General features: G+C 45.2%; 1 protein-coding gene across 4 annotated transcripts in view; it reads left to right on the top strand.

The window, feature by feature from the left end:
- Positions 1–23,638, top strand: part of LOC131448155 (glutamate receptor ionotropic, delta-1-like) — a 179,160-nt gene that overhangs the window by 107,654 nt on the left and 47,868 nt on the right. The window lies entirely within an intron of this gene.

The following is a 23,638-nucleotide window of genomic DNA, read 5'->3' as shown; positions in this document are numbered from 1 at the left end:
GTGTGTGTGTGTGTGTGTGTGTGTGTGTGTGTGTGTGTGTACCTGAACGACTGGAAACAATCGCACACTTTTTTATTTACCGTCAGATCTTTGATTTTCTTCTTTAAAACTCTGATGTGAAGAATTGATTCAGAGAGTTTGACCTTTGCTTGTTGAAGATCTTTTTATAGACTCTGCTGCTGTTGCTGCAGTCGTTGAAACATGATCACGTCTTTATCTCACTGTGACACAGACTTCTCCAACAGGAAACTGAAGTTTGTAAACCACTCACTCTCCCACACCAAACCTCATAGAGAAAATCAGTGATTTTAACATCACACACACAGGAGTTGTTGATCCATCACTAAGTTCTAAAGTCTGATTTTGTAAAATTCAGCTTTTTAAATAAAAAAATAAAGGGAACACTTAAAGAACACAATGTAACTCCAAGTCAATCACACTTCTGTGAAATCAAACTGTCCACTTAGGAAGCAACACTGATTGACAATCAATTTCACATGCTGTTGTGCAAATGGAATAGACAACTGGTGGAAATTATAGGCGATTAGCAAGACACCCCCAATGAAGGAGTGGTTCTGCAGGTGGTGACCAAAGACCACCTTCAGTTCCTGTGCTTTCTGGCTCATGTTTGGGTCACTTTTGAATGTTAGCGGTGCTCTCACTGTAGTGGTAGCATGACACGGAGTCTACAACCCACACAAGTGGCTCCGGTAGTGCAGCTCATCCAGGATGGCACATCAATGCGAGCTGTGGCAAGAAGGTTTGCTGTGTCTGTCAGCGTAGTGTCCAGAGCATGGAGGCGCTACCAGGAGACAGGCCAGTACATCAGGAGACGTGGAGGAGGCCGTAGGAGGGCAACAACCCAGCAGCAGGACCGCTACCTCCGCATTTGTGCAAGGAGGAACAGGAGGAGCACTGCCAGAGCCCTGCAAAATGACCTCCAGCAGGCCACGAATGTGCATGTGTCTGCTCAAACGGTCAGAAACAGACTCCATGAGGGTTACAGCTTACGTGACAGAGTCTGGAGACGCTGTGGAGAACGTTCTGCTGCCTGCAACATCCTCCAGCATGACCAGTTTGGCAGTGGGTCAGTAATGGTGTGGGGTGGCATTTCTTTGGGGGGCCGCACAGCCCTCCATGTGCTCGCCAGAGGTAGTCTGACTGCCATTAGGTACCAAGATGAGATCCTCAGACCCCTTGTGAGACCATATGTTGGTGCGGTTGGCCCTGGGTTCCTCTCTGTCTCTCTCTCTCCCCCTCTCTCTCTCTCTCTCTCTCTCTCTCTCTCCCTCCCTCCCTCTCTCTCTCCCTCTCTCTCTCTCTCCCTCTCTCTCCCTCTCTCTCTCTCCCTCTCTCCCTCTCTCTCTCTCCCTCTCGCTCTCTCTCTCTCTCTCCCTCTCTATCTCTCCCTCTCTGTCTCTCTCTCTCCCTCTCTCTCTCTCTCTCTCCCTGAGGGCAGATTAATGGAGTTAATCCACTCGTATGGAAACACAAACCTCCTCTGTGGGTTTAACTGTTAATCCTCTCTAATTCCTGTCAGTCTTCACTCGTTCATCCGTTCACTCTTCATTTACAATGTTTAGCCTCAGTAAACACGTCCACACGTCTGTCAGTCCATGCGTCTGTCCGTTCACGCGTCTGTACGTCCACAGACTGGACATCAATGGACACGTCCGATATTATCACGATACAATATTATCACGATATTTAAGTCACCATACGATATTAAAATGATACAATATAATCACGATACAATATTATCACGATATTTAAGTCACCATACGATATTAAAATGATACAATATAATCACGATACAATATTATCACGATATTTAAGTCACCTTACAATATTATCACGATACAATATAATAACGATATTTATGTCACCATACGATATTTAAGTCACGATACATTACGATATTTAAGACACCATACGATATTATCACGATACAATATTATAACGACATTTAAGTCACCATACGATATTATCACAATTCAATATCATCACGATATTCAAGTCACCATACCATATTAAATTGATATTTAAGTCACCATACCATATTATCACGATATTTAAGTCACCATACGATATTATCACCATATCTAAGTGACCATACGATATTATCACCATATTTAAGTCACCATACGATATTATCACCATATTTAAGTCACCATACGATATTAAAATGATATTTAAGTCACAATACGATATTATTGCGATATTTAAGTCACCATATAATATTATCACGATATTTAAGTCACAATACGATATTATCACCATATTTAAGTCACCATATGATATTATCACATATTTAAGTCACCATACGATATTATCACGATATTTAAGTCACCATACGATAGTATCACGATATTTAAGTCACCATACGATATTGAAAAGATACAATATTATCACGATTTTTAAGTCACCATACGACATACGATATTATCACGATACAATATTATCACGATATTTAAGTCACCTTACGATATTATCATGATACAATATAATAACGATATTTGTCCCCATACGATATTAAAGCGATATTTAAGTCATGATACATTACCATATTTAAGACACCATACGATATTATCACGATACAATATTATAACGACATTTAAGTCACCATACGATATTATCACAATACAATATTATCACGATATTTAAGTCACCATACGATATTATCACCATATCTAAGTTACCATACGATATTATCACCATATTTAAGTCACCATACGATATTATCACGATACAATATTATAACGACATTTAAGTCACCATACGATATTATCACAATACGATATTATCACAATACAATATTATCACGATATTTAAGTCACCATACGATATTATCACCATATCTAAGTTACCATACGATATTATCACCATATTTAAGTCACCATATGATATTATCACCATATTTAAGTCACCATACTATATTAAAATGATATTTAAGTCACAATACGATATTATCGCGATATTTAAGTCACCATATGATATTATCACGATATTTAAGTCACCATACGATATTATAATGATATTTAAGTCACCATACGATAGTCAGTCATCATCTACCGCTTTATCCTCTGCTAGAGGGTCGCGGGGGGTGCTGTGCCAATCTCAGCTACATCGGGCGATAGGCGGGGTACACCCTGGACAGTTCGCCAGTCCATCGCAGGGCCACATCTAAGTTACCATACGATATTATCACCATATTTAAGTCACCATACGATATTAAAAAGATACAATATTATCACGATTTTTAAGTCACCATACGATATTATCACGATATTTAAGTCACCATACGATATTATCACGATACAATACTATCGCGATATTTAAGTCACCATACAATAGTATCACGATATTTAAGTCACCATATGATATTAAAAAGATACAATATTATCACGATTTTTAAGTCACCATACGATATTATCACGATATTTAAGTCACCATACAATAGTATCACGATATTTAAGTCACCATACGATAGTATCACGATATTTAAGTCAAGATACAATATTATCACGATATTTAAGTCACCTTACGATATTATCATGATACAATATAATAACGATATTTATGTCACCATACGATATTAAAGCGATATTTAAGTCACGATACATTATTACGATATTTAAGTCACCATACGATATTATCACGATACAATATTATAATATTTAAGTCACCGTACCATATTGTCACGATACAATATTATCACGATATTCAAGTCACCATATGATATTAAAACGATATTTAAGTCACCATACCATATTATCACGATATTTAAGTCACCATACCATATTATCACGATATTTAAGTCACCATACAATATTATCACAATACAGTATTATCACGATATTTAAGTCACAATACAATTTTATCACCATATTTAAGTCACCATACGATATTATCACCATATTTAAGTCACCATACGATATTATCACGATATTTAAGTCACCATACGATATCATCACGATATTTAAGTCACCATACCATATTATCACGATATTTAAGTCACCATACAATATTATCACAATACAGTATTATCACGATATTTAAGTCACAATACGATATTATCACCATATTTAAGTCACCATACGATATTATTACCATATTTAAGTCACCTTACGATATTATCACGATATTTAAGTCACCATACAATAGTATCATGATATTTAAGTCACCATACGATATTATCACGATATTTAAGTCACCATACGATATTATCACGATATTTAAGTCACCATACGATATTACCACGATATTTAAGTCACCTTACGATATTATCACAATACAATATAATAACGATATTTATGTCACCATACGATATGATCACGATATTTAAGTCACCATACGATAGTATCACGATATTTAAGTCATCATCATCATCATCATCCTCCGCTTATCCGGGGCCGGGTCACGGGGGCAGCAGTTTCAGCAAGGGACCCCAAACTTCCTTTTCCTGAGCCGCATTGACCAGCTCCGACTGAGGGATCCCGAGGCGTTCCCAGGCCAGAGTGGAGATGTAATCTCTCCAACTTGTCCTAGGTCTACCCCGAGGCCTCCTCCCAGCTGGACGTGCCTGATATACCTCCCTCGGGAGGCGCCCAGGAGGCATCCTCACCAGATGCCCGAACCACCTCAACTGGCTCCTTTCAACGTGAAGGAGCAGCGGTTCTACTCCGAGCTCCCCCCGGATGACCGAGCTTCTCACCCTATCTCTAAGGGAAAAGCCAGCCACTCTCCTGAGGAATCCCATTTCGGCCACTTGTACCCGCGATCTCTTTCGGTTATGACCCAACCTTCATGACCATAGGTGAGGATAGGAACGAAGACTGACCGGTAGATCGAGAGCTTTGCCTTCCGGCTCAGCTCCCTTTTCGTCACAACCGTGCGGTAAAGCGAATGCAGTACCGCACCAGCCGCTCCGATTCTCCGGCCCATCTCCGGCTCCCTCGTCCCCTCACTCGTGAACAAGACCCCGAGATACTTGAACTCCTTCACCTGGGGCAAGGAGTCATTCCCTACCCAGAGAAGGCAATCCACCGGTTTCCTGCTAAGAGCCATGGCCTCAGACTTAGAGGTGCTGATCCTCATCCCGACCACTTCACACTCGGCCACGAACCGATCCAGTGAGCGCTGAAGGTCGCAGGCCGACGAAGCCATGAGGACCACTTCATCTGCAAAAGCAGCGACGTGATCTCAAGCCCGCCAAACCACAACCCCTCTCCCCCACGACTACGCCTCGATATCCTGTCCATGAAAATCACAAACAGGATTTGTGATAAAGCACAGCCCTGGCGAAGGCCAACACCCACAGGAAACAGGCCTGATTTAGTGCCGAGAACCCTGACACAGCTCATACTTTGGGCATATAGGGATTGGATGGCCCTAAGTAGTGCCCCCCTCACCCCATACTCCCGCAGCACCTCCCACAGTATCTCCCTGGGAACCCGATCATACGCCTTCTCCAGGTCCACAAAACACATGTAGACCGGATGGGCGTACTCCCAGGCCCCCTCCAGGATCCCTGCAAGAGTAAAGAGCTGGTCCGTTGTTCCACGACCAGGACGGAATCCGCATTGTTCCTCTTGAATCCGAGGTTCGACTACCGGTCGAACCCTCCTTTCCAGTACCTTGGAGTAAACCTTACCAGGTGATATTTAAGTCACCATACGATATTATCACGATACAATATTATGACGATATTTAAGTCACCTTACGATATTATCACGATACAATATAATAACGATATTTATGTCACCATACGATATTAAAGCGATATTTAAGTCACGATACATTATTACGATATTTAAGTCACCATACGATATTATCACAATACAATATTATAACGATATTTAAGTCACCATACGATAGTATCACGATATTTAAGTCACCATACGATATTATCAAGATACAATATTATGACGATATTTAAGTCACCTTACGATATTATCACGATACAATATAATAACGATATTTATGTCACCATACGATATTAAAGCGATATTTAAGTCACGATACATTATTACGATATTTAAGTCACCATACGATATTATCACAATACAATATTATAACGATATTTAAGTCACCATACGATAGTATCACGATATTTAAGTCACCATACGATATTATCACGATACAATATTATGACGATATTTAAGTCACCTTACGATATTATTACGATACAATATAATGACGATATTTATGTCACCATACGATATTAAAGCGATATTTAAGTCACGATACATTATTACGATATTTAAGTCACCATACGATATTATCACGATATTTAAGTCACCATACGATATTATCACGATATTGCGATAAACCGAGTATTTACTTATACACAACAGCTCTCGTAAGAGTGAGCACTTGGAGCCATCTAGTGGATGCTAATTTACAAAATGTTTAATTGTTACTTCAGTTAAAAAAGGAAAAAATGCAAAAAGGAACACTCACCTGCAGGAGGTGTGTCTGCAGTGAGGAGGCGGAGCAGAGCAGTGACATCAGTGTCCCGTTCTTAAAGCCACAAACACATGCAAGTTTGAACTTTAACTCTTCGTCTTCGTGGTCTTCGTGGTCTTCGTGGTCATGGTGATTCCTGTGATGAGGAGTCATTTTCAGAGGCTCATTTATTCACATTACACACTCATGGTGAACGATAGGACGAGCAGACGTCTGGCTCTGTTTGTACGGACCGACCCGCTCTGTCACTCTGTGGTGATGATGATTAAAGGAGCGGATCGCACCGCTCGCACCGCACACACACGCACATACACGCACATACACGCACATACACGCACACACACACACACACACACACACACATCCTCCTCACTCACAACCTTTCTCTGCTCCATTTTTTAAAAGGGCAATAAGTAAGACGTTAGCTGCCTCACAGCACAGAGCGGCTGTAATATATGAAGGGAGGGAGGGAGGGAGGACGCTGCTCGACACCATTAACACACACACACATTAGCATTTTTAGGACATTTTCAGAAGCTTAAAAGCCTCATTTGCAAGAAAACAGCACTCGACATTAGTTTGAGGAGTTTTTGTCTGGAGACGACATTTGTACTCGACCTCATACTGTGTGTGTGCGCGTGTGTGTGTGTGTGGGAGGGGTTGTCTACAAATATCATATAAGGTGAGAGAACTTGATAAAGGTCAGTAAAGGTTATTACTTCCCAAATGGCCCTTTAATAAACTCCTCCTCCTCTGCTGATGTCCTGCTGCGCGCACACACACACACACACTGACCCCTGCAGGTGAGACGCTGCAGGTAACTGGTTTATCTTGTTTTATTATGTATGTTATGTTAGCGCTAACAGCTAATATAACTGCTAACTGCTGCTGTAGCCATAGCATTGGTGTTTGACATTAGCTGCTATCGCAGCGACAGTGGCTAATTAACCACAACATCTGCCTACAGTAGCCGAACACACTAGCGGCTACTGTAGGCAGATGTTGTAGCATTAGTGTTTGGCAGTAGCGGCTATCGCAGCTACAGTGGCTCTTTGAGCTCTGAGCTAATGTCAAAACACTAATGCTACGACATGTGGCTACATAAGCTGCTAACACCAAAACACTGGTCACAGTAGCAGCTACAGTTAAAGAGCCACTGTTTGTGTTTGGTGTTAGCGGCTCATGTAGCCACATGTCGTAGCATTAGTGTTTGACATTAGTTCAGAGCTACAACAGGAGCTGCTAAAGTGAAAATAGTGTCTCGAGCTGCAGCTGCTACCAGGACCAGTTGTCTTTCAACTGGAAGGTTGTGGGTTCAATTCCTGCCTCTGCTCGTCTACATGTGTCCTTGAGCAAAGACACTTAAGCCCATGATGCAGTGTGTGAATGTGTGAATGTGTGAAAACTGTTGTGTAAAGCAGGTCATCATATAAATACAGACCATAATACCAACTCTTCTTCTTCTGATTTTATTTGGTAGTAACGAGTAACAAAGACAGTTCGAGGAAATGAAATTTGTCCATGATTTTAACTTTAAATTTATACTTTAAATTAAATATATCTGTAAAATGTAGTTTAATACACACACACACACACACCGCTGTGGCGTGTGTCCAGTGAGTGTGACGCAGCAGCTCAGCCTCATCATCGTCTTCCTCACCACACTGTGAATCTCACACATGGATGGACAGCTGAGCCGCAGTGCATTCTGGGAAACAGTGTTCTTCATCAACACCCAATCAGAGGCGGCTGTCAGGCGGAACAGGAAGGAAACGCTGATAAAGACGCTGTGTGTGTGTGTGTTTTATGAGCCATAGTATTAGCTGTGAGTCACAAACAAATTGAGAGAGAGTTCCTTTACACACACACACGCACACAGGCGCACACACGCGCACACACACAGCTGTCCTAACACGACCTTGTCAGAGTGACAGGAGGAAACAACAATGTGTCTCTGTTACTGAAAATGTCTTCATCACTTCATCTGACATCTTCTAACAGAGACATGTCTTATTTTGACACTTCAGTGACACAGAGTGACCACACGAGACAGCAGCAGACCAGCAGACGTGAACATGTGACGTAGATATCGTAGATTTTATCAATTGCGTCTTTTGTCAAGTGGCTAAAATCCTTGTCTTCACTCTCTCACACCAAAGCTCATAGAGAAAACCAGTGATTTTAGCTGCGAGGACACAGGAGCTGCTGGTCCTCTGCTGCCTCGTGTGGTCACTTTGTGTCACTGAGTTAAGTCTAAGTGAAATATTTCAAATGCTGTGTGTGTGACACATTAATGATAAATATCACACAATCAATTAAATATGTTCAGATAAACTGAATTGATGTTTAAAGGCAGTGAAAGCATACATATGAGTGTGTTCTGCTCTGTATGAGTGTGTTCTGATCTGTATGAGTGTGTTCTACTCTGTATGAGTGTGTTCTGCTCTGTATGAGTGTGTTCTGCTCTGTATGAGTGTGTTCTGATCTGTATGAGTGTGTTCTACTCTGTATGAGTGTGTTCTGCTTGGATGATGATGAACGTATGAGTGTGTTCTGCTCTGTATGAGTGTGTTCTGCTTGGATGATGATGAACGTATGAGTGTGTTCTGCTCTGATGAGGATGAACGTATGAGTGTGTTCTGCTCTGTATGAGTGTGCTCTGCTTGGATGATGATGAACGTATGAGTGTGTTCTGCTCTGTATGAGTGTGTTCTGATCTGTATGAGTGTGTTCTACTCTGTATGAGTGTGTTCTGCTTGGATGATGATGAACGTATGAGTGTGTTCTGCTCTGTATGAGTGTGTTCTGCTTGGATGATGATGAACGTATGAGTGTGTTCTGCTCTGATGAGGATGAACGTATGAGTGTGTTCTGCTCTGTATGAGTGTGTTCTGCTTGGATGATGATGAACGTATGAGTGTGTTCTGCTTTGATGAGGATGAACGTATGAGTGTGTTCTGCTCTGTATGAGTGTGTTCTGCTCTGATGATGATGAACGTATGAGTGTGTTCTGCTCTGATGATGATGAACGTATGAGTGTGTTCTGCTCTAATGATGATGAACGTATGAGTGTGTTCTGCTCTGTATGATGATGAATGTATAAGTGTGTTCTGCTCTGTATGATGAAGAACGTATGAGTGTGTTCTGCTCTGATGATGATGAACGTATGAGTGTGTTCTGCTCTGATGATGATGAATGTATGAGTGTGTTCTGCTCTGTATGAGTGTGTTCTGCTTGGATGATGATGAACGTATGAGTGTGTTCTGCTCTGTATGATGAAGAACGTATGAGTGTGTTCTGCTCTGATGATGATGAACGTATGAGTGTGTTCTGCTCTGATGATGATGAATGTATGAGTGTGTTCTGCTCTGTATGAGTGTGTTCTGCTTGGATGATGATGAACGTATGAGTGTGTTCTGCTCTGATGATGATGAACGTATGAGTGTGTTCTGCTCTGATGATGATGAACGTATGAGTGTGTGCTGCTCTAATGATGATGAACGTATGAGTGTGTTCTGCTCTGTATGAGTTTGTTCTGCTCTGTATGAGTGTGTTCTGCTTGGATGATGATGAACGTATGAGTGTGTTCTGCTCTGATGATGATGAACGTATGAGTGTGTTCTGCTCTGTATGAGTGTGTTCTGCTCTGTATGAGTTTGTTCTGCTCTGTATGAGTGTGTTCTGCTTGGATGATGATGAACGTATGAGTGTGTTCTGCTCTGATGATGATGAACGTATGAGTGTGTTCTGCTCTGTATGAGTGTGTTCTGCTTGGATGATGATGAACGTATGAGTGTGTTCTGCTCTGATGATGATGAACGTATGAGTGTGTTCTGCTCTGATGATGATGAATGTATGAGTGTTTTCTGCTCTGTATGAGTGTGTTCTGCTTGGATAATGATGAACGTATGAGTGTGTTCTCTGATGATGATGAACGTATGAGTGTGTTCTGCTCTGATGATGATGAACGTATGAGTGTGTGCTGCTCTAATGATGATGAACGTATGAGTGTGTTCTGCTCTGTATGAGTTTGTTCTGCTCTGTATGAGTGTGTTCTGCTCTGTATGAGTGTGTTCTGCTTGGATGATGATGAACGTATGAGTGTGTTCTGCTCTGTATGAGTGTGTTCTGCTTGGATGATGATGAACGTATGAGTGTGTTCTGCTCTGATGATGATGAACGTATGAGTGTGTTCTGCTCTGATGATGATGAACGTATGAGTGTGTTCTGCTCTAATGATGATGAACGTATGAGTGTGTTCTGCTCTGTATGATGATGAACGTATGAGTGTGTTCTGCTCTGATGATGATGAACGTATGAGTGTGTTCTGCTCTAATGATGATGAACGTATGAGTGTGTTCTGCTCTGATGATGATGATGAACATATGAGTGTCCTGCTCTGATGATGATTATGAACGTATGAGTGTGTTCTGCTCTGATGATGATGATGATGATGAACGTATGAGTGTGTCCTGCTCTGGGTTTGGTGTGGGAGAGTGAGTGGTTTACAGACGTCTGTGTGACAGTGAGATAAAGACGTGATCATGTGACTGTTTAATGATATCACTGTCAGCTCTCTGACACCAAACTCACACACAACTCTGCACTCGCTCTTGTGTGTGTGTGTGTGTGTGTGTGTGTGTGTGTGTGTGTGTGCTCTGAAAGCTCCTCAGAGGAGAAAGCTGCTTGTTGTCGAGCTCTTGTAAAAACCTTGTAAAGGTCCAGCGTGTGCTGATGCTGCAGCAGATGTTTCTGTCGCTTCTTCTCTTTTCTTTAGTTAAAGGTGGAGACAGAAAAAGAGAGTTTGTCTAAAGGCATGAAAAGAACGAGTGGATCTGTGACGAAAAACCTCCACGTTAGCCTCTGTCTGTCTGTCTGTCTGTCTGTCTGTCTGTGTTTCTCCGTCTTTATTACTCTGCAGGTAGTGAAAAGATTCAGCATCTGTTTGGTGTCACATGATCACATGACACTGATGTTATTTAAATAAATTCAGAGTGTGTGTGTGTGTGTGTGTGTTTGTGTGTGTGTGTGTGTGTGTGTGTGTGTGTGTGTGTGTTGGAGGTGACAGGATGAACGAGTGAAGTTAGTGCAAAGATAAAGTCTGTCAGCCATGACAGTTTTCTCTTCGTCTCCAGGAGGAAAGAAAAACTTCACCATCTGTCTTCATTAAGTCTTCTCTGTCTCTCTCTCTCCCTCCCTGTCTCTCTCTCTTTCTCTTTCTCTGTCTCTCTCTCTTTCTCTGTCTCTCCCTCTTTCTCTGTCTCTCTCTCTCTTTCTCTTTCTCTCTCTCTCTCTCTCCCTCTCTGTCTCTCTCTCTCTCTTTCTCTGTCTCTCTCTCCCTCTCTCTCTCTGTCTCTCTCTATCTCTCAATCAATCAATCAATCAATCAATCAATCAAAAAGGTCTTTATCGTCATGGTAACGTACATCTTACATTACCAAAGCATATTGATCAACATTGTTCATACTCTCTCATTCACACACTATATACAATATAAACATGTTATAAGTAGTAAATACAGAGAGCAGCTGTTCTCTTCTCTCTTGTCCACTGGCTGTCCCTCAGTCCCTCTGTCTGTCTCTCTCTTCTGTCCCTCAGTCTGTCCCTCAGTCTCTCTTCTGTCCCTCAGTCTCTGCAGTTAGACACATGTTGTGCTTCATGGTGCATGTCCTTTTCTCTCCCAGGACAAACTGTAATGCTGTCTTTCTCTCTCTTCTGTCCCTCAGTCTCTCTCAGTCTGTCCCTCAGTCTCAGCACTAGTAAGAAGTCTGTCTGTCCTCTCTTGTGTCGGCCTGTGGTCCCTTGTCCTGTATGGGGTCAGGGTCTTCCTCAGTCTGGGCTCTTGAACTGTGCTCATGTGTATTTATGGTTTAATGCAAAGTAACGTTGTAGTTTGCCGTGAGTTTTCTTGACTTTTCCCACTCGGTGATATCATTGTCCTTTTGTTTGCTGATCATTTGGTTGGGCCGGATATTTTGAGGCAGGGGAGGGTTGTTGTTGTTCTCTTGGCTTTGTAAGGCTTGGTGGTGGTATGAGGCGGGGTCACTAGTTTGGAGGTGTTTATAGAATGAGATGGCTCTGTTCTGGATGTCAATAAGGAGCAGGACCTGGTCCAGTTCAGCTCTGCATGTATTATTTGGGGTTTTTCTCTGGACTCTAAGAATGTATTTGCAGAATTCAGTGTGGAAGGTTTTAATTTGATGTTTGTCCCAATTAGAAAAGTCTTGGTTTGTTAACGGACCCCATGTTTCACTACCATATAATGCAAATGTAAGGATGACTGTTTAAAACATTTTGAGCCAGATTGGAATTAGAATATTAATTTTAGTGGTTTTACGTACAATGTCCCCCACTCAACACCATGTTAAATCATTTCAACAGTGCCGTGTGGAGTTGGCTGTCTGCATATTTGATCATTTGGTTGAATATGCCTTGATTTTTTCATGAAGTTCTGTTTCTGTTGAGGGAAATCTAGAGCCTTTTGGTGGTCTTTTATGATCGGTTCTAAAGTTTTTTGGAGATATCCTTTTGGGCTGGGTTAAGTGTGATTAAGTCCTTTTTGGATAGCAGATTCTTCTTTGTCGGGTTTGTTGAGTTGTTTCCAGTATTTCCAGAATTTACTGGAATCTATCGCTTCTTCCATTTCGATGAGTTGTTGTTTGATGTGTTGTGTTTTCTTCGATGTGATGATGTGGTGATATTGTTTTTGTGTTTGTCTTATCTCCTGGTTGTCTGGTTCTCTATGCTTTTGGTTTGATAGTTTCTTAAGTGTTTTCCGAGGTTTTTGCATTCTGAGTCAAACCACTTGTTTTTGGTAGGTTTTATGTTTGTGGATTTTGCTGCTTTCTTTAAGTTTGATAGTGTAGCCAGATGATCATAGATTAGGTTTCTATCCCTCACGGCTGGATTCATTCCTTCTTTGTTATGTAGATATGTTTGAGTGAGGAATGTGTTTATCACTGAATGAACTATGTTGTTGCCAAATACATGTTGGTCCTGGTCTTGGCTGTTTTCAGTCCATCTATAGCACATATGTCAGCGTCAAGGCCCGTGGGCCGGATCCGGACCATACTACTACAAATCCCAAGATGCACTGCGAGTGCATTGGCGCGTACCGAGTGCCCGCAAGCGAGCGCGATCCCGCGTCTTCTCTTCATGAGCAGCAGCACAGTCACAGTGGAGGACTAAACATCGCCGTCAATTTTCATCTCCCTCTCCCCCAAAATGGCAAGGTAGAAGGTAGACGCTGAAAACAGGTGGGAGACAGAATAATGTTCCCCAAAGTAAAAGGAAGCCTGTGTGTCTTGTGTGTGGAGACAGTGTGTCGTTATGAAAGAATAGAACTTAAGAAGGCAGTATGAAACATCAATGAAACACACAGACGCACAGAAAGACAAATCTTGCCTAAGAAATTAATGCAACTGTTTTGCACTTTTTCAAGTTTGCACTAACTTTTCTAGTTTTATTATAAAAGACAGACATTGGTGAGGATCAGAGCAGCACACTGATTTGTTTTTAATGCATGCTGTTTCATTTTTGCCATTGAGCTTTGAAGGAAAATTACATTTTGCTGTTTACCTGTTAAAAAAAATAAGAAGAAAAAACGTTTTCAATTTGTTACTGAAAGAGCCTTGAGAAAATATTGCAACTGATTTTATTTATGTTTTGCTTAATTTAATTTAATGATCAATGTTAAGTGCAATATAGGCTGTGTTATTGGTATTGGTTCCATATGTGCAATAATTGCGAGTTTTAATAAACATTGAACCACTTGAACTACCTCTCCGGGAACCATCACCTTACCGTGGTGGAGAGGTTTGAGTGCCCCTGTGATTCTGAGAGCTGTGTTGTCTGGAGCCTAGGCACAGCCCGAACAAGTCCCGTGGCCTCTTCATCGTCCTCCTGTGGACCCACCACCTGCAGGGAGATCGACTGGGGTCGGGTGCGCTGCCACATGGGTGGCAGTGAAGGTCGGGGATCTCGACGTACTGGACCTGGGCGGCAGAAGCTGGTTCTGGGGACATGGAACGTCACCTCGCTGTGGGGGAAAGAGCCAGAGCTTGTGCGGGAGATGGAGCGCTACCAATTAGATCTGGTGGGGCTTACCTCCACGCACAGCCTTGGCTCTGGAACCACACTCCTGGATAGGGGTTGGAAGTTATTCTTCTCTGGAGTTGCCCAGGGTGTAAGGCGCCGGGCGGGTGTGGGGATACTCACAAGCCCCCGGCTGAGCGCCGCTGTGTTGGAGTTTACCCCGGTGGACGAGAGGGTCGCCTCCCTGCGCCTTAGGGTTGCAGGGGGGAAAGCCCTGACTGCTGTTTGTGCTTATGCACCGAACAGCAGCTCGGAGTACCCGGCCTTCTTGGAGGCCCTAGATGGAGTCCTGCAAGGGGCTCCGTCGGGGGACTCCATAGTTCTGCTGGGAGATTTCAACGCGCACGTGGGCAGCTATGGGGAAACCTGGAGAGGCGTGATTGGGAAGAACGGCCTACCTGATCTAAATCAGAGTGGTCGTTTGTTATTGGATTTCTGTGCAAGTCATGGACTATCCATAACAAACACCATGTTCGAGCATAAGGACGCTCATAAGTGTACTTGGTACCAGAGTGTCCTTGGCCGAAGGTCGATGATCGATTTTGTGATCGTTTCATCTGATCTAAGGCCGCATGTTCTGGACACTCGGGTGAAGAGAGGGGCAGAGCTGTCAACTGATCACCATCTGGTGGTGAGTTGGGTCAGAGGATGGGGGAGGACTCTGGATAGACCTGGTAAACCCAAACGTGTAGTGCGGATGAACTGGGAACGTCTGGAGGATGCCCCTGTCCGAGAGGCCTTCAACTCTCACCTCCGGCGGAGCTTTTCCTGTATCCCTGTGGAGGCTGGGGACATTGAACCTGAATGGGCAGTGTTCAAAGACTCTATTGTGAAAGCTGTAGTGTAGAGCTGTGGCTCCAGGGCTTTAGGTGCCTCAAGGGGCGGTAACCCTCGAACATCGTGGTGGACACCGGTGGTCAGGGAAGCTGTCCGACTGAAGAAGGAGTGTTTCCGGGATATGTTATCCCGGAGGACTCCTGAGGCAGTTGCAAGGTATCGACGGGCCCGAAGGGCGGCAGCCTCTGCTGTGGCAGACGCAAAGCAGCGGGTATGGGAGAAGTTCGGAGAGGACATGGAGAAGGACTATCGGTCGGACTTTCTGGAAAACCATTTGGGGCCTCAGGAGGGGAAAGCGGGGGACCATCCAAGCTGTCTACAGTAAGGATGGGACACTGTTGACCTCGACTGAGGAGGTAACCGGACGGTGGAAGGAACACTTTGAGGAACTCCTGAATCCGACATCTGCACCCTCTGTGGTGGAGGCAGAGAGGGAGGCTGATGGGGGATCATCGTCAATCTCCCTGAGGGAGGTCACTGAGGTGGTTAAACAACTCCGCAGTGGCAAGGCCCCAGGGGTTGATGAGATCCGCCCAGAAATGCTGAAGGCTCTGGGTGTGGAGGGGCTGTCTTGGATGACACGTCTCTTCAACATTGCGTGCAGGTCGGGGTCAGTGCCAAAGGAGTGGCAAACTGGGGTGGTGGCCCCCCTTTTCAAAAAGGGGGACCTGAGAGTGTTTGCCAATTACCGGGGCATCACACTTCTCAGCCTCCCTGGTAAGGTTTACTCCAAGGTACTGGAAAGGAGGGTTCGACCGGTTGTCGAACCTCGGATTCAAGAGGAACAATGCGGATTCCGTCCTGGTCGTGGAACAACGGACCAGCTCTTTACTCTTGCAGGGATCCTGGAGGGGGCCTGGGAGTACACCCATCCGGTCTACATGTGTTTTGTGGACCTGGAGACGGCGTATAATCGGGTTCCCAGGGAGATACTGTGGGAGGTGCTGCGGGAGTATGGGGTGGGGGGGGCACTACTTAGGGCCATCCAGTCCCTATACGCCCAAAGTATGAGCTGTGTCAGGGTTCTCGGCACTAAATCAGACCTGTTTCCTGTGGGTGTTGGCCTTCGCCAGGGCTGTGCTTTATCACCAATCCTGTTTGTGATTTTCATGGACAGGATATCGAGGCGTAGTCGTGGGGGAGAGGGGTTGTGGTTTGGCGGGCTTGAGATCACGTCGCTGCTTTTTGCAGATGAAGTGGTCCTCATGGCTTCGTCAGCCTGCGACCTTCAGCGCTCACTGGATCGGTTCGTGGCCGAGTGTGAAGCGGTCGGGATGAGGATCAGCACCTCTAAGTCTGAGGCCATGGCTCTTAGCAGGAAACCGGTGGATTGCCTTCTCCGGGTAGGGAATGACTCCTTGCCCCAGGTGAAGGAGTTCAAGTATCTCGGGGTCTTGTTCACGAGTGAGGGGACGAGGGAGCCGGAGATGGGCTGGAGAATCGGAGCGGCTGGTGCGGTACTGCATTCGCTTTACCGCACGGTTGTGACGAAAAGGGAGCTGAGCCGGAAGGCAAAGCTCTCGATCTACCGGTCAGTCTTCGTTCCTATCCTCACCTATGGTCATGAAGGTTGGGTCATGACCGAAAGAACGAGATCGCGGGTACAAGCGGCCGAAATGGGATTCCTCAGGAGAGTGGCTGGCTTTTCCCTTAGAGATAGGGTGAGAAGCTCGGTCATCCGGGGGGAGCTCGGAGTAGAACCGCTGCTCCTTCACATTGAAAGGAGCCAGTTGAGGTGGTTCGGGCATCTGGTGAGGATGCCTCCTGGGCGCCTCCCGAGGGAGGTATATCAGGCACGTCCAGCTGGGAGGAGGCCTCGGGGTAGACCTAGGACAAGGTGGAGAGATTACATCTCCACTCTGGCCTGGGAACGCCTCGGGATCCCTCAGTCGGAGCTGGTCGATGCGGCTCAGGAAAAGGAAGTTTGGGGTCCTTGCTGAAACTGCTGCCCCCGCGACCCGGCCCCGGATAAGCGGAGGATGATGATGATGATGATGAACCACGTGTACCATTCTTTTTGACTTTGACATGACTGATCTATAGGGTTGTTCAGCGTTATGTAGTTTGTTGTCCTCTTCTATTGTGTAGCGTGTTGTGTTGTGTTTTAGGTACAGGGTGATGTTGTTGTGGTCTGATGGGGGTCAGATGACTGACTGTAAAGGCTCTGAGATGATCAGGCTCTATGTCTGTTATCATGTAGTCGACGGTGCTGCTGTGTGTGTATCTCCCATACGAGTCTCCTCGTAGCCTACCATTAACTATGTACAGTCCTAGTGATCGGCACAGCTGTAGTGTTTGCTTGATGTTTTTGTCATAATTATTCCTGGGCTGTTGTGATAGCTGAGGGAAGTTAATGTCTGATATGTTCTTGTCTCCGTGGCTATTAATGTTGTCCGCTGCGGTGCCTGTTCTAGCATTGATGTCCCCGCAGACCAGGATCTTACCCTGGCTCTGGTAGTGACTGATCCTCTAGCGAGGAGAAACAGTCTTCTTTAAAGTATGGGGATTCCGAGGGGGGTATGTATATCACGCATTAGAATATGTTTTCTTTTATCGAGATTGTCTCCCTTTGTATTTTAAGCCAAATGTGGGATTCACCTATTTTTACTGCTTCGATGGAGTGTGTGAGGTAAGTTTTATACCAGATAAGCATCACCTGAATCTCTGCCTTCAGTGACTCCCTTGAGTTTGGTTGAGGGTACAATAATTTCCCTATATCCTGGGGGGCAGCCAGTGGACTCCTCTCCTCTACTCCACGTTTCTTGAAAAGCAATCTCTCTGTCTGTCTGTCTCTCTGTCTCTGTCTGTCTCTCTGTCTCTCGCTGTCTGTCTGTCTCTCTCTCTGTCTCTGTCTGTCTCTCTGTCTCTCTCTGTCTGTCTGTCTCTCTGTCTGTCTCTGTCTGTCTGTCTCTCTCTTTCTCCGTCTTTCTCTGTCTGTCTGTCTCTCTCTCTGTCTCTGTCTGTCTCTCTCAGTCTCTCTCTCTCCCCCTCAGTCTCTCTCTCTCTCTCTCTCACTGTCTCTCTCTCCCCCTCAGTCTCTCTCTCTCTCTGTTGATTGGACTCTGGGGGGCGGAGCATAACGATGTCTTGTCCCACCTGAACACAAGTCTGAAGAAAACTCTTGTTCTTCAGTTCATGTCATCTGACACTCACTCACTCACTCACTCACTCACCTACATGTGCAGTAATTTTATCTGTGAGTGTGACGCTATGCTATGCTACAGTGGCTGCACAGAAAATCCTTAGTTGTGTCACATTAAAGTGAGGAGAAGGAAATAGTTTTATACATAATAAATAGTTTATGATGATTTGTGATCACAGCTGGATTAAACTGGATTAAACTGGATTTACTCCTCTAACATTCCGGGATGCAAACCAACGACCCTGCAGTTACAAGACAAGTGCACTGCCTACTCTGTGAACGATATAATGTGACATAATCTCAACATAATTTAGACATAATTTCATAATTATGTCTGTGTTACATCACTGATGATGTGTTCAGGTGCATCAGAAGATGTATTAATGAACTTTCTATTCTGGCGAAACCAGTGACCACCAGGAAGAGACTGGCTGACAACCAGGAATAGGCTGGCGACGACTGGAGAGACAGTTGACAGCTTGGAAAGACAGCAACCGGGGCAGGGAGGGTTGGCAGCCCAAACCGCTTCTTCCGAGAGGAGGAAACCCAACAGCAAGCTACAGATCGACTCATGGAGAAATACCCCCAGGGGAGCCCGAGTGGGTGGGGAGGATGAGAACCCCAATCTGATGGACGGAACGGCAACGACAAATGGGAATGGATCAACAACTATGACCGTGACATGCAGATGCGGGAAAATCTGCAAAAACAGCCGAGGCCTCAAGATTTACCAGGCCAGGATGAAGTGTTTGGAGAGGCGTGCACCACAGCGCACGGATACCACACCTGATGAGACGCAAGAGGAGCCGGGCCAGGAAGAACCCCATAGAGCCCAGAGCTCTATATGAATTAAGGTTCGAATTAAGTGGCCACAGGCCTGCAAGATGACAGGTGAATGTGGAGCGGAGGCTGCAGGCAATGACGACAATAATTATCAGTCTAGCCCAGGAGAGGAGAGGTGCAGAGGAGAAGAGATCTGTGCAGGCACTCTACACCATGAACCAGAGGGCAGTGAAGATCCACAAGATCCGACAGAAGTTGAAGTCCCTCAAGAAGCAGCACAGGGCAGCCAGAGAGGAACAGTGTCCCCCGCTGGTAGAGTTGCAGGCCATCTTGAGGAAGAGGCTGATGACTCTACGCAGAGCAGAATGGCATCAAAGGTGCCGGAAGGTGAGAGCCAGGAAGCAGGCTTCATTCATTGCCAATCCCTTTGGCTTCACCAAATCGCTGCTGGGGCAGACGGGATGGAAATCTGGTCTGCTCAAAGGAGGAACTAGATATGCACATCCAGAACACCTACAGTGACCCCAACAGGCAGAGACAGCTTGGCCAGTGTGACATCCTTGTAGACCCACCAGCTCCCACCAAGGTGTTTGAAACCAGGCAGGTACTTCTAAAGGAAGTCCAGGAGATTGTGAGGAAGGCAAGATCTAGTTCCGCCCCTGGACCAAGTGGAGGTCTACAAGTACTGCACACTGCTACTCAAGCGACTCTGGAAGATCCTGAGGAGAGGGGAAGGTGGCGCAGCAGTGGAGATGTGCTGAAGGAGTTTTGATCCCTAAGGAGGAGGATTCAAAGAAGATCGACCAATATGATGGTGAAGTCAGCCGAGCCTGGGTGTCGGGGCCCCCGGACCCAATCAGGGATCCACCAGCCACCAATCAGGGCCTTTATGGATGACCTAACGGTCACCACAGAGTCTGTACCAGGATGCAGATGGATGAGAGGTGCTGATGTCCAGAGACTCAAGAGACCCAAAGGTGGCCCAGGCTGGAGTGGAGGTGAAGACGGGAAGGAAGTGGAGGGCTGAGGCTGCTGTGCTGGATGCAGAATCCCGGCTGCGCCAAAAACATTTGGTGGGCGTGGTGGCTCATGGCAGAGCAGGCTTGGGGCTGTTCCCAACACCCCCGTATAGGGAGCGCAAGGGGAAAGAGAAGCAGAGGCTAATTCAGGAGGAGGTGAGGGCTGTAGTGGAGGAAGGAAGATCAAGCAGAGCAGTTGGTCTGAAGCAACAAGGGGCCTGGACAAGGTGGGAGCAGGCAATGGACTGGAAAGTCACCTGGCGGACCTATGGCAGGCTGAGCCACACCTCATCACCTTTTTCGGGCAGTGTACAACGTCCTGCATAGCCCAGCAAACTTTTCACCTGGGGAATGGTGGAGACCCCAAATTGCTCTCTGTGCTCAGCCAGGGGGCATTGGAGCACATCCTGAGCTCCTGCCCTAAAGCTCTCGGGGAGGGCCGGTAGACTTGGCGCCATAACCAGGTGCTGAAACCGATTGCGGATGCCATCAGCAAGGGTATCAGCAGCTGCAGCCGAGTGTGGAACACCACCAGCGCAATAGCGTTTGTCAAGGCAGGAGTGCAGCCAAGGCCAGGACACAAGATTGTGGCAGCAGGAATCCTGTCAACAGCCCGAGACTGGCAGCTGAGAAACAGCTGAGATTCCCGCAGCACATCGTCAGCACCACTTTGAGGCCAGATATACTTCTGGTCACAGAGGCTACCAAGAACATTCTCATCATGGAGCTGACGGTGCCATGGGAAGACCGCTTGGGGGAGGCTCATGAAAGGAAGAGGACCAAATATGAACATCTGGTCTTCGGCTGTCGAGAGCAGGGCTGGAAGGCAAAGTGCATGCCCATTGAAGTAGGTTGCAGAGGATTTGTGGGGCAATCACTCCACAGAGCCCTCAGTGTACTGAGCATCACAGGAGGAGCAAGGACCAGTGCCATCAAGAACATCACCGAGGCAGCTGAGATGGCTCCGGATCCGTAGAGAAGGTCCATGGGGACAAGCGAATGCCACCTGAATACACACCCCACCACGGGTCACCTGGAGGAGGGTGTATGATGTTGTGAGACCCGAAACACCCGAGGATACCAGGTTACATCACTGATGATGTGTTCAGGTGCATCAGAAGTTGTATTAAAGAACATAATCTTGACATAATTTAGACATAATCGTGACATAATTTAGACATAATCGCAACATAATCTAGACATAATGTGACGCGTCGACCTTCATTCAGACAAATGTTTTAGCTCTAACGTGTGTGTAAATCATTTTTATTTGATATCAAATAAAAATGATTTACACACACGTTAGAGCTAAAACATTTGTCTGAATGAAGGTCGACGCGTGCGTACGGACGTACATTTACGCTGCAGGCATAACAAGCGGTTACCATGGTAACAGTTACAGTCGCTGAGCGCTTTTGCGTTAACTTCATATATGATCTCATCACATGAGACGTGAGCTTCACCTTCAGTTTGTGAATCATCAGCTGTGAAATGTTAATGTTAATGACAGATAAATAATTACATTATATGTAATCTGCAAGCGTCAGCGGGCTGAGGATTAAACCCTGTGGAACTCCACAGCAGAAGAAAGAGGGTGTCTTTTAGCCTGAGGTGGAGCTCAGTCGTGTTTACATGAGGATTTGTTGTTTTGCTTTGTGCTCACTGATTGTTGTTGTTGTGCGTGCGTCCACAGATCAGAGCAGAGGTTTGTGAGCGTGTTAAAGTGCAGTGCGTGGAGGCTCTGCTGCGGTTCCTGCTGTTTCTCTGTAATAATGCAGCCTCACACAGTGCTGGTCCAGACTCTCTGACATTCATTAAACGCCTCTGTTTTCTCTGGATTAGTTTTTCTGTGCAGATTTGATATGAAGTCGCTGCGTTTCGTCCACAACACGAGCAGAATCTTTAAAAAGGAAAACACTGCAGCTTGTGTAGTCGTCCAGACTTAGGACATGATTATTCATCATATCTTCTTCACTTCCATCACGTTAACGTACAGATCGTCGGATTAAACCTCCTGAGTCATCAAAGTTTCCTGTCAGGATTATAATCTGGCTTTTGATTATGGATAAACTGAATCACTTCTTTATGACTCCTGCTGGTGGCGCTGTTCACAGGATTACTGTACGAGATTCATGCCCCTAGTGTCCGTGTTCAGGTATTGCACCTGTGCGTGTCACTGAGTGAATGTAACGGTGAAATGTTTTTATTTATAATTCAACACAACAACGTGACTGTTCTCATGATGCTAATGCTAAGCTAAGAAACATTGTTGTGAAGAGCTAAGCTAATGCTAACTTTAGCTGCTGTTGTAACAGACAGGATGGGTTTGTTTCCTAGTAACCATTAACATTAGGCCACGCCCACTGAACTGGTAAACAAACAGATTCTGCACTCATTTACTTTGGCTGAGTAACAGTGTGTGTGTGTGTGTGTGTGTGTGTGTGTGTGTGTGTGTGTGAAGAAGATCAATGGAAGACAAATCACTGAGGTTACTGTCCATTAATCTTGTTGTTAGAGGAAGAGCTCAGTGCTGTGGTTCCTCTCATGAGTCCTCACCACTGCTGCTCCTCTGAATACCCACAATCCTTCATTACAGAGTGCACACACACACAGACACACACACACACACACACACACACACACACACACACACAGCAGTGGTTTTTATTGTTGTATTGTTGCTGTAAAGTTTATTTATATCACCGGTATTTTCTGTAGGGTGAAGATAAAATCATGATCCTCTGTTTAAAGGATAGACTGCACTATGAGCGCCCCCTACTCCTTAAACATGGTAGTTACACCTCGTTAGTTATGATCACCAGGACACTGGGAAAAAATCGTGATATTTTAATTTTAAAATCAAGGTTAAAATCAGCATTTTATGAATATTCCTCATGAGAACTTACTCTGTCTTTATCTCTCTGTTAGACACACACACACACACACACACACACACACGCACTCACGCACACACACACACACACACACACACACTCACGCACTCACACACACACACTCACGCACTCACACACACACACACACACACAGCAGCTCCTGTGTCCCTCGCGCGCGCGAGTGTGTGTGTGCGTGAGTGTAAGAGAGAGTCAGTGTTGCAGCAGACGAGGGTGTGAATGATTTATTTGCAGGGTCTGTTCAGGCGGGTGGAGCTCTGCAGAACAGTGATTCTCATATTAATCTGTGTAGACTCAGTTTTTATGCTGATGAAGATGATGATGAAAATGATGAAGACCTTTCATGAAATACATAAACTTGTTTGTTGTTGTTTTTCTGACGG

The sequence above is a fragment of the Solea solea genome, chromosome 21 (genome assembly GCF_958295425.1).
Source record: "Solea solea chromosome 21, fSolSol10.1, whole genome shotgun sequence".
NCBI classification, from domain to species: Eukaryota; Metazoa; Chordata; class Actinopteri; order Pleuronectiformes; family Soleidae; genus Solea; species Solea solea.
The sequence above is the reverse complement of the archived record's forward strand: the minus strand, read 5'-3'. Positions and strand labels throughout refer to the sequence as shown.